The sequence below is a fragment of the Magnolia sinica genome, chromosome 7 (assembly GCF_029962835.1).
Source record: "Magnolia sinica isolate HGM2019 chromosome 7, MsV1, whole genome shotgun sequence".
Lineage (NCBI taxonomy): Eukaryota > Viridiplantae > Streptophyta > Magnoliopsida > Magnoliales > Magnoliaceae > Magnolia > Magnolia sinica.
The window spans coordinates 65,629,438-65,641,464 of NC_080579.1; the positions used below are offsets into that span (position 1 = coordinate 65,629,438).

A 12,027-nucleotide genomic window follows, 5' to 3' on the forward strand; every position below is an offset into this window, starting at 1 on the left:
CAACTAGGTGCGAAAGTTAGAGTTCCACAACTATAAATAGGACTCCCTAGGATGTTCCTAGGCATCTTCTAAGATTTAAGGAGTGGAGCAAATGGGTAGAGAAGCCGTCGCTAAGAGTTTTTCTTCTCCTTCCTTAGTTGTTTTCATATTTTTTTTTAAGAGACTTTGGTCCAATCATGTCTATAATTGGCTAAACCTCTTAGCTAGGGCTAAGAGTAAAGCTTGTAACATGATGGGATGTTTCTATTACTTTGATTTATATATATGTTGAACTTCATGGATTCTAATTTGATATTTAAGGAATACTTCTAATTTTTAATGGTTTATTGTAACTCAAATTATAGTAGATCTGTAATAGCTTTGAGTATCTTCTTTTCCTGATTTAAAATTGTGAAATTAGTAAGTTCTGTTATTCACCATCATCCTTTGGGCATGATAGGGTAATGGAATCATTCCTAATCTTTATAATTCTCCTGCTTTGAGATTATGGGATTGATAAATCCTATCGTTTGTCATTGTCTCCTGGGCATGGTTTGGTGATGGAATCCTTGTCAATTATCATAGTTCTCCTTTATTAAAATTAAGTCAATAGAAATTAAGATTTGGTTTTATTGATATATTTTTCAATCAGATATGATAAGACTCCAATTCTAATTGTGCTACTTGAATCAAGCAAGAGGGCTCCCTGATCACTACAAGTAGATCCTTGGCACCCCAGTTCCCACCTTTAAATTCTTAATTTTAATTACTTAATTCACAATTACTCTCTCAATCACTTCAGAATTAGTTTTACATCTTCTTATAGTTCTACTTCTAGTTAATTTCCAAAACGCACAAGATCGGTCCCCGTGGATTCGACCTTGGTCTTACCGAGATTATTACTACATCGCAACCCTACATTTGGGTTTGTAAATAATGGTTTAAGAGAAAACAGAGAGATTAAGAGAGAATTAGGAGAGGTTAAGAGGAAGAGAGAAGAGAAAAGAGATATTAGGGGTGGAGAGGAGCTTAGTAGATTGTCCGATCGTTAATCTGACCGATTCAACCATTCATCCGTCGTTGTGAGTGCATTAGAGGGTCAAAATCCTCCATTTCTTTGCAATTTTTCCATTTTAGTGGGCCTACCTTGATCATGTATATATTGTAAGGTGGATCCCATAGTGGCGGGGGGCCACCCTATTGGCCAGATATCTTCCCTTGCTTTTCTTTCATTTACGTTCTTCTCATTTTCTTTTAAATTTATGGTGTTATGGGGCCCAGAAATAGGCAATACTGTTGGAGAGCATGCCCCACATGCTATCATAGCATGGACCACCTTGTGTGGCCCACCGTGATGTTTATTCTCCATCTAACATATTAATTAGATTACACATATTGATGAAGGAAAAACACAAATTTTGGCTTAGTTCAGGGACCTTTGGGCATGCCATTAGTTGGTCCACCTGGTGGACGGTGTAGATCACTCACGTGGACCCCACCTACCTACCCATCTTTCAAAAAAATATATATGTATAGTCGAGACACTGGACGTTCTCAGCGTCTTGGATGTTAGAAAACCTCTAGCGTCCAGATGTCATTAGGCACGGAGGAAGGAGTGGGGACTCCACTCGTGGGTCCCACCATAATGCATATGTTTTATCCACGCCATCCATCCGAATCCCTGGGTTATTTTTCCTTACGACCCAAAAAATGAAGCCGATCCATACCTTAGGTGGGCCACACCATAACGTGAAAGGGGCAGGAATGCCCCCGTGTCAAAGACGCTGCTTAAAATGGGCTGGGAAGTGGGTTCCCACTCGTGGGACCCACAGTTGTGTATTTCATAGATCCACACTATCCATCTGTTTTTCTGGCTCATTTTGGCCGTGGAGCTCAAACATGAGGCTGATCCAACCATCAGGTGCACCACACTAGAGGGGATGGTGGGTTGGGAGCACCACACGTCAGAACCATGCAGATGTGGGGGCGGGGGGGTTGCCACACTAGCGCGCCCCATCTTGATGTATTTATCAGAACCACACCGTCCATCTTCTTCTCCGGATCATTTTAGGCCATCAAACGAAAAATGAGGCAGACTTGAATTGTGAGTGGGCCACGTAAATGGAAACAAATCCCTACTGTTGAAATCTTCCAAGGCTTACCGTGGAGTCCCTATTTGTTCGAATTAGTATGAGTAGGGCCATTTTTCCCCGCTCAAGTTGACCCACATGGTAGAGAGAGTAGATCATCCACATGAGGCCCACCTTGATAGTGTATCCCAACACAAACAATATATATATATATATATATATATATATATATATATAGGGAAAGGTCGAGCTGGGGTGGACCCTACCGTGATGCCGTTCGAACATCCACACCGTCCACCAGATGTACCTCTCCAAGTGGGACCCACACGGCTTGAAATCGACCGTCCAAGGAACTCAGGTGGGCCATACCTTCTGAAAACATAAGTATAGACGCGAAAACATGTAAAATCACTTGGTGGGGCCCACCTGAGATGTGGATACTACCTGAAAATTGGTCTAAAATTACATCCAAGTAGGATACACATGATGGACGGTGTTTATCATCAAAAAACGTCTCAAAAGGGGGCCACAAGTGGTTTTGAATGTTTGAATGGTGCACGGCCCCTCTCCACTTCTGGACGTGGTGTGGCCCATAAAAGTCTCGGATGATGTGATTTTCAGCCGTGTGGGCCCGTCCAGGGATAGTGCATCTGACTGAGGGGATAGATGTTCGAACGGCATCACGGTGGGGTCCACCCCAGCTCGACCGCATGGAGACCGCTTTACGCTCGAGCGCATAGTACCTTTTCCCATATATATATATATATATATATATATATATATATATATATATCTCAAAAGCTTGCGCCAGTGCTGCTGCCAGCGCCCATGGGCGGGCCCAGCTAGGGGTGTGCAGTGGGGCCCAATCGTGGGACCCTCAATGATGTATGAGCTTTATCCACTCCTTTCATCCATCTTGCCTTTTCATGTGAGGCCATGGGCTAAAATTTCTGGCCGATCTGAATCTCAGGCGGACCGCACCGAAGGAAAAAGTGGGTAGCACTCTTTTGGTAGTGGACCCACCTTGATGTTTATGCGCCATCCACACCGTTCATCCTCTTCTTCTGGCCGTGTTAGGCTAGGGGCCCAAGGTTCAGGCCAAACTAGATCTTAGGTGGGCTGTGGAATCCCCTGGATATGAAATCCCTTGGACTTGGGAATCCCTCAATCATGGGATCCCTTGAAGTTGGGGGTCTCTTGGACCTGGGATTCCTGGATTTCTGGAATCCCTTGGCGATGTTTGGCACCCTGGATTCAAAATCCCTATAATCTTAAGTTACAATACAAGATGCATTTACAAGAGTTTGAAATTAATTATTAAACCAATTTTTAAAACTCCTAATTAGTGTACATGTGATACTATGGTTGTATTAAATCCGTTGAGGCATGTACTTTGCCTGAAATGATGAAATTCCACGACTCATATGCCTCACAAGCGTAGGATCACATCCCACTAACTAATCAATGATTTATAAACATAGATTAGATTGGCAATGTTCAAATGGTGCAGATCATCCTATTGGAGTAATTATAGTGATGCCAATGATAATATGATCGTTTTGGGATATCATCGGTAGGGCATCTGCCCATGTTCAAATGGTGTAGATCATCCTATTGGAGTAATTATAGTGATGCCAATAATAATCTGATCATTTTGAGATATTATCAGTAGGCCATGTGCCCAATAGATTGATAGCTTAGTGGCACACATGTGGGTGTCCATCCAGGTCATTTCCAATGGACCCCGCCCTAGCATATGTATTTTATCCATGCCTTACATCCAGTTACTAGATTTTTATGTACAGGCTACATGAAGAGCTGATGTTAGTTTAACGTGGGCCACATCACATAGACTTCTATATTTCTAATGGGGCCTACTGATCAGTTCCCACTCGCTGCTATGATTTGCTAATTATGGTGGATTACATTATGAAATATCTGATAACTGACCTAATAGGACACACTAATAATATGCTCAGTGTAATGGATATCATGCCCAGTTATATGCCCATACACATTATTTGTATGCCTACTGTGGATGATAATTGTTCATAACATATGCCTTTCGGCTTGAGACACTTAAGGGACTATATATGAGATAGGTTTGTCCCACATTATTTGCACAGTACGCGCAAGTTTGATGCATATATTAGATAGTGTGATTCATTCATTGTGTATTATATGTGACATGTTACATCTACTCCCTAGCAACATCAAGAAGGTGGTCTCGTAGCCTTGTTATTGTTGGCAAATAATTTTATAAACACTGAAAACTATTAAGTTTATAAGGAGTCAAAAGCGTCCCTGGGTGAAAGTCCTTAAACCCTGTTGTACCAGTAGAATGCTCCAACGTTTATACTGAGTAGATTCAAAAGCGCACGATGGCTGGATACACTAAAAAAAAAAAAAAAAAACAGCCAACAAAGGCTAAAGCCTTTAGCCTCAGTTTTGTCTCGGTTTATCCAAATTGAGGTTGGAACCCCCGTGGCTAAAGGCTTTAGCATCAGTTTTAGCAACCGAAGCTAAAAATGCTCATATAGCCTCGATTCTTCAAGTGAAGTTAAAAGAACATTTTTAGCTTCAATTGCCTCGAAATGAGGCTAAATCAAAATTTTAACTTCCTTTGTTTTCAACCGAAACTAAATACAAACTTTAGCCTCAGTTGCCTCCAACCGAAGCTAAATTTATTTTTAACCTCAGTTCTCAATAACTTGGCAAAGGCCTTTAGCCACCAGAGTTGTAGTCTTAGTTTGGCTAACTGAGATTAAAAATGAATTTAGCCTTTATTAGTATCAACTGAGTCTAAATTCAATTTTTAACCACAACTCCCAACAATTGAAGCTAAATCATTTGTTTTAATCAATTTATAAATCTGTGCATAATTATTTATTCATTCAATCAAATACAATCATTCATTTTAATCCATTCATAAAAGCATAATACTAGCCAAAAAAAAAAAGTTTCCTGTCTATTTAAAGTTTTCAAAACAAGCTATAATGCAGCAAACTGTTACATAACATTAGCATGTAGACAAAGTACTACAAGGAAACACACTTGAAAAACCAAGGTCTGGTGTCATTGGGCTTGCAACAGCTGACTTAGTTAGCTCTGATTGGCTAGGCCTCTCCTATTTGTCTAGCTAGCAGGAAACTTATTTGATGACCTTCTATGATAAATGCCTGTAAAATGATCCCAGCATTATAATAATCAAATTTCTTTTGAAGTGTACTTGCAAATATCTTGATGTTTTATGACAGAGCATTATGAAAGAATTATAAAAGACCCATGTTATGAGAAGAAACACAACCAATTTGAAACAAGACTTTCTATGATGTTATACAAGTACAAAGAAGATATCCTTACGGAGGAAATGGAAGGATCCGCAGAATGCGTAAAATATAGAAGTGGGGATCATATATGTGGCAAAAACCCTGCGTCAAGCTGCCAAACCACAAGAACTCCTTCCTTCCCACCTAAGTAATTGAAAAAGAAGTATATAACATGAACAAAAAAATCATTTCAAATTATAATTATCAGGAAGTCACTAATGATCCCTAGTCTAAATACTTCTCAAAAAGATACCCAGTTCATTAAAGAAAAATAATCAGTTAAAGCAGTATGAAAAATCAAATATGCAATAACTGATGAGGTATTATACTATTCTCAACTCAAAGATGATAGTATCCTTGCATCCTCTGTACAGGTTAAGCCCAAGTTTGGGGTGATCCAGGCTGTTGATCTGATTGGCCCCAGTCAATGGAGAATGGCCTTGAAAGCCTAATTAATTGAACAATTCCAACCTTTCAATTGTTGGTCTGCAAAAACTAAGAAAGGAAGCACAAAATAGTCCCATTCAACCAACAAAATGCCAACAATTCGATGACTAGGAATGGATTGTGCAGTCTGGGAGACATCCGGAGCACATTCCATACATGATGGAGCTCATCGAATCAACCATGTCACTGAACCATGGATACTATGCATATCCTCAAGCCAAGGATCCAATAGTGATCCAAAACTCAGCAATTTAGATAAGGTTTTGTTTGAGAAAAAAGAGAAAAATGATCACAATAATGTTTGTTTTACCGGAGTATAGACAAGCTCCATCTGAGGAGAAAGAGAGAAACTTCGCTTCAGATGGGTGCCAGTGCCAGGTTGAACAGGAATCAATGTCATCAACATACCTCACTCCAGGCCTTTCTTCCTCATTTTTTACCTTCCCACCATTTAAGATTGGGCGAGTGATTCGATCAAGTCATGCCTAGTTGTAGTATTGACCTAGTTTTGGGGCCGACTCGATGAATCTTGTCAACTCCCAACAAACCACCATTGTAAGTTTTGAGTGAGTTTACAAGAGAAGATTCGGCTCAAAATCTCGTCGAGTTGAGTTGGATTGCCCAGGTTTCAAGTCGACTCACTGAGTATCAAAACTATGGATGACGAAAATGACAAAGATGATGGCCCCATTGAAAACGACAGAAGTATAAAATCTCAACTACATGAATAGCAAAAATGTACATGGAAACAACAACTCTCATGGAGATGACATTTGACCTGTGCGGAAACCTTTGCTTTTAAGTGCATCACATTAAAGGCCCTTTCAGCAATGGAAGATGTGCAGTTCACGTACTTCAATATCTATGCCAGCTCCAACTATCTATTGAGATGAAGAAAAACAGACCGTTAATTAGTCATAAACACTACATTGATGAAACAGAAAAGAGAATAAGAAAAACATTCAATTATCCTCTTAACAACCCAATAGTTAAAAGCATGCGACTCAAACACCCAAGAAGATAACCCACCTCTCATTTGTTCTTCAGCTCTCCCAATCGTGAATTACATGATAACACAGATGCAAGTGCTCCCTTTCAGATGATTCAATCCATTCCTATTTGTTTCATGATAAGATGTTTCAAATGAATTTCATTATGAATAAAAGATTGGCTAGCTCGACAAGCAAGGACAGCCCAACCACTGCACATGCGGCCACATTTTCCAATCCATGAATCTGGCGCCACTTTGTAGATGCCCAGACACATGTATTAGAGAAGCCCACTCACCAGGTGAGCAACACTGATACAGCAGATGAGCAGACCTGGTTGACCCAACCAACATTGGGTTACAAGAAGAATGAGTTGAAACCAGCAATGGAACATGAGTTCACCCAAGTTTTTGAACATTTCCTCAAGTAAAAAAGACAACCACAATAATCAATATCGGGATCACTCCTGAACTAGGAAAGCCAATTAGATCAGAAATTTCACAAAGAAGGCTGTAACTACCTGATAACCCATAGCCTGATCAGTAGGTGCAAAGGGGTTAATGTTTGCAAATTCAGGCCAAGTAACAGGCATCGTCTCCACTGCTGCATTTAATTTCATTGCACAAGATCCCAGAGGAATCATGTTATGGCACAAGGAGAGATCTTTTGACTGTAGCCTACGAATATATCTGAGCAGCTCATGCTCTGTGTGGTACCTAAAAGGAGGAAGAAACTATTACACAACTGAAATTGCCTCTTTCAGTTGCTCCGCTGCATCAGAAGAAAAAAGAAACTGCAATGGTATAAGACAATGCACAAGAAGAAATATTATAGTAGATACTTTAAAAAGGAAAGCAACAACGGGTGCAGACTTAAAATAAGAGAATGTCAATAATACTGTGACATTCTTTCCTGCCATGCATGTGGTCCACTCCCCAAATTGATCTATCCATCACATGGTTAATCGCCATGAAAGCTTCTAGTATTATTTTTAAAACCAAAACCCCATATTTCATATTACAAGTAAATGGATTACACCTTCAAAAACATTATATATAGCAAAGTACTATGGTTGATCCATATACACTGGTTGTTTGTTGGGTACCCTGTGAAGTGTACCATACATCCAATACAAACTGTTTAAAAGCCTTTAAAAAAATCATGCTTATTTGAATCCAATTAAGCTAATAAAAATAAATAAAGAGCTAAGCATTTGAGTTCTTCACCTACAGATATAGTTCTTTTTTTTTTTTTCTTTTACAAATTGTTTCTGCTCAACTGACTGGGTGTTATAGTGATACGGCCACTTCGCCGGCAAGTTCTAATCCAAAACCAATCCAATCATACAACCAGGAGTTGGGTCTGGGTTTTAGAATTGGTTCTAAGATCACCAAAACAAGGTAAATGAAACAACGTAGGCTATTAGGTTATATCTCAAACCAAACCAATCAAACTATCACCTGCGAGAGTTTCATATAATCAGTCAATGAAAATCATTACTTTTAATAGAGAGCAACTAAAACATGGATGTGGAAAACTAACATGAATCCTCTGGAAATAAATAACTGCAGATTCTAACAGAAATTCTATTATTTAGCTTGGAGTTATGTTTAAGGGAGGAGTTATAGTTTTTAACTTCAGATGTTGCAGGCAGACAGGGTAGCTGCAGCTAATCAACCAGCTTAGCGGCCAACAGTACAGTGCAATGAACCCTTGCAAATAACACTGCCACTGTGTTTGACCCCTTTCCTGCCCATTTCATGTTTGATTGGCAACTTCTTTCTTGTCTTCATATGGCTGTACCTGACAAGTCCTCCCCTTCCTAGCTAGGAAGTAACAGTTTCTACTGTCTCATCTCATTTTTCTGCTTGTGATGCACTTCATCTCTCATAATTTAGCACCTCATCTCACATGTTGCAATCCTCTTCTTCACCAAGGGCATGTTTGGGTACTTGGAATCCAAAGAAAAGAAAGGGAAAAAAAATTATGCAATCATGATTTTCATAAGAACTAATGAAACATGAATCCAATTTTGAGTTCTTTGTTTGGATGGTAAATGGAAATCTCATACTCCTTTCACAACACTTACCCTAGGCCCTTGTGCTAAGAATCCGAAATATGAAAAAGGTGTAATGGTTGCTTGGTGGAATCATTATCCAGTAGAGCTCTTAGATTTAGGATCTGATTAGAGATTTAATTCCCTCTCTTCTCTATATATTCATCACAATATAAAAAGTTTTTTTCATACAAAGAAAAGACATTCGATCTTTTGTAAAATTATTTTTCTCATTCATTAAAAATTTTCTGACTATGGTTGGGCTAATGATGATTGGCCCACCCTAAGCATGAGCCATTTGGGGTGCCCTGGCTTAGCCCCTGTTTTCTATACCTAGGTCGTGACCTGGGTTTGGTCTAGCCCTAGTTGGATTGAAAAGGTCATGGCCCTGCCCCAGTATAGGGAATATTGGGAGAAAAGTCGGGTGATTAATTTTGTTAGTAGGCATATAGGTTCTATGGTTAGAAAGGAATGACCGATGTTTCAAAAATCATAAGGCCTTTCAGATTTGTAAGCTGGTAATGTTTCGGCATTGGATTCAGTGACATTTAATAGTTAATTGATTCTCTCACTGGAGGTATCGTAAATGTCACAGGACCGACATGCTCAGACACTATCCAATTATCCAAATTCCAAAGTGCTTCGGCACCAAGTTGAGAGCATGAAAATTGTGGAATAGGTCAAGTTTAACTTAATAAACTAACTACAATATTTACGAATCCAATAAAAAAGCTCATAATCTTATATATATATATATATATATATATATATATATATATATATATATATATATATATATATATATATATATATATAAACCTAGCAATGAATTTGAAATCAGGAAACTAAATTCCCAATTTCCTCCTAGAAACTTGGGAAGGAGAGCCACACAGATAATTCAAAATACACGACACAAGAAACCTCAACATCTGCTCCACTATTTCTACAATCAAACTAAAATAAAAATCACTAAGGGGTCGTTTGGCACCATGGATTCGAGGGGATTTCAGGGGATTTGAGAATCCCCGGGTTGTTTGGCAGCATAAAGTAACTGGGGGTTTCAAATCCAGGGAGTTTCAAATCCACGGTGAGAGCTTGGATTACACGTAAAATCATTTCAATAGCTGTAGGAGTAACATGTGTGTCACTATACTATCTCATTCTATTAGGCACAAGGCCCACAAATGATGACCAACACCGTCTAAACATTGTCCATGTAAATCAGCACCGTCCAAACACTGTCCAGCACCATCCAAGCATTGTCCATGTAAATCAACGATTAAAAATCATTGGTTAGTCACTCAGACATGATCTTGTGCTTATGGCCCATCCGAGATTTGGAATTTCATCATTTTCGGGCAAAGCATATATTTCAGCAAGCTTATTACAACCATTGTGTCAAAAATTACATATCTCACTAATTAGATACTGCAAACCCGAACGGGAAAGCAAATAAATCAATAAGAAAATAAAGAGATTGTGGAAAAGATCCAACAATCCTCTAGCCGGATGCTAGAGATCACAATGCAAGACTGTGAGCAAGCTCAATAGTCCTCTAGTCTAAAACTAGAGATCACTTTCCCTCCCTTCAACAGCCACCATAGAGAAAAGAAGGAAATTTCATAAAGAGAATATTGATCAAGTTGTCTTATTCCACAGGACAGAAGTCCTATTTATAATCAACCTTGCAATCTGTAATAAAAGAAATGAAATCTAAAAATCTATGAAATAGGAAAAAGCTCCTAAGTAACAAAGCTTTCTATATTTAAGAAAATATTTAAAATAAGAATCTATGAAATAGGAAAGCACCTGAGTAACAAAACTTTCTAAAATAAGAAGATACTTAGATAAGAAAATATTTAAGATTATTCCCTGCCTAAAAATAAAGATATGAAAGAAAGAGCAGATTTCCTAATCTAGAAATTTGAAAAAATGGAAAGTGAGGATCGTTAAAAAAGGAATGTGGTCCTTTTCTTGTACACACGTGCAAAGCGTGCACGTGTGGGATGCAGGACAATTTGCATCAATTCCACCCAGCTTGAAAAAACTCGGCTCCTTCGAGTTAATGGCAATGCACTACTCCTCATAGAGTTTTAGGTTGATGCGCCTGAAATCCTCTGCAGAAATCCATGTGCTATCGGACTTTGGTTGACCTTTCCATTTGACAAGAAACTTCTAATACCCCCCTTGGCGTGTGGAAACTATCCAACCATCCAACATGTCCTCAATGATTTCTTCGAGCTCGCGTCCCTTTATCTCATAGCCCAGGCCCCACATCGCATGGGTTAGGACCTCGGCCGAACCCCCTTCGTGGGCCACAAATCACATGGGCCGCCCACCCCGAGTGTGTCCCCGCATCCCACGGGCTACCTCACTCGAACCCGGTGTGAAATGCGCATTAATCACCACCAATGAGGAGTCTCGAATACGAGACCTCCTCCGTGGGCCGCACCCACCACGAGTGTGCCCTTGCATCCCACAAGCGACCCCACTCGAGCCCGGTGTGAAAATGCCCCTGCATTAATCTCCTTAACATGTTGTGCAAAAGCTTCAGCATCTTGACTCGATTGAGTCACACTAGGAAGTGGGACTAAATCGATAGGTTGTCGCGGTCGCATTCTGGTCGCAATTTCGAAAGGAGAGAGTCCCGTAGTGTGGTTCATGGAACTATTATAAGCGAATTCAGCTTGTGGTAACATGATGTCCCATGAGCTTATATAATCACCAACCAGACATCGAAGTAGATTCCCAAGGCTACGGTTTACGACTTCAGTCTACCCATCTGTTTGCGGATGATACGCACTTGAGAATTTCAACTTAGTTCCCATCTTAGACCATAAGGTGCGCCAGAAGTAGCCCATAAACTTGATGTCACGATCAGATACAATGGTTTTGGGAACACCATGTAGACGAACCACCTCTTTAAAGAAAACATTAGCGATGCGTATGGCAACCGATGTCTTCTTACAAGTGATAAAATGAGCCATCTTTGAAAACCTATCAACCACAACATAAATAGAGTCATAGCCACGTTGAGTCTTAGGCAGTCCTAAGATGAAATCCATACTGATGTCTTCCCATGGAGCATCTGGCACGGGTAATGGCGTATAAAGACCAGTATTCTGCTTGCTACCTTT

The 12,027-nt window shown here is 39.7% G+C and overlaps 1 long non-coding RNA gene across 1 annotated transcript; it reads right to left on the minus strand.

Moving 5' to 3' along the window:
• Window positions 1-5,025: 5,025 nt before the first annotated feature.
• Window positions 5,026-9,364, minus strand: LOC131251395 (uncharacterized). Its single transcript, XR_009173814.1, has 4 exons — window positions 6,875-9,364; window positions 6,156-6,726; window positions 5,433-5,542; window positions 5,026-5,248 (listed from the first exon to the last, which is right to left on the minus strand). It is a non-coding gene; the product is annotated as an uncharacterized LOC131251395 (long non-coding RNA).
• Between the last annotated feature and the right edge of the window lie 2,663 nt (window positions 9,365-12,027).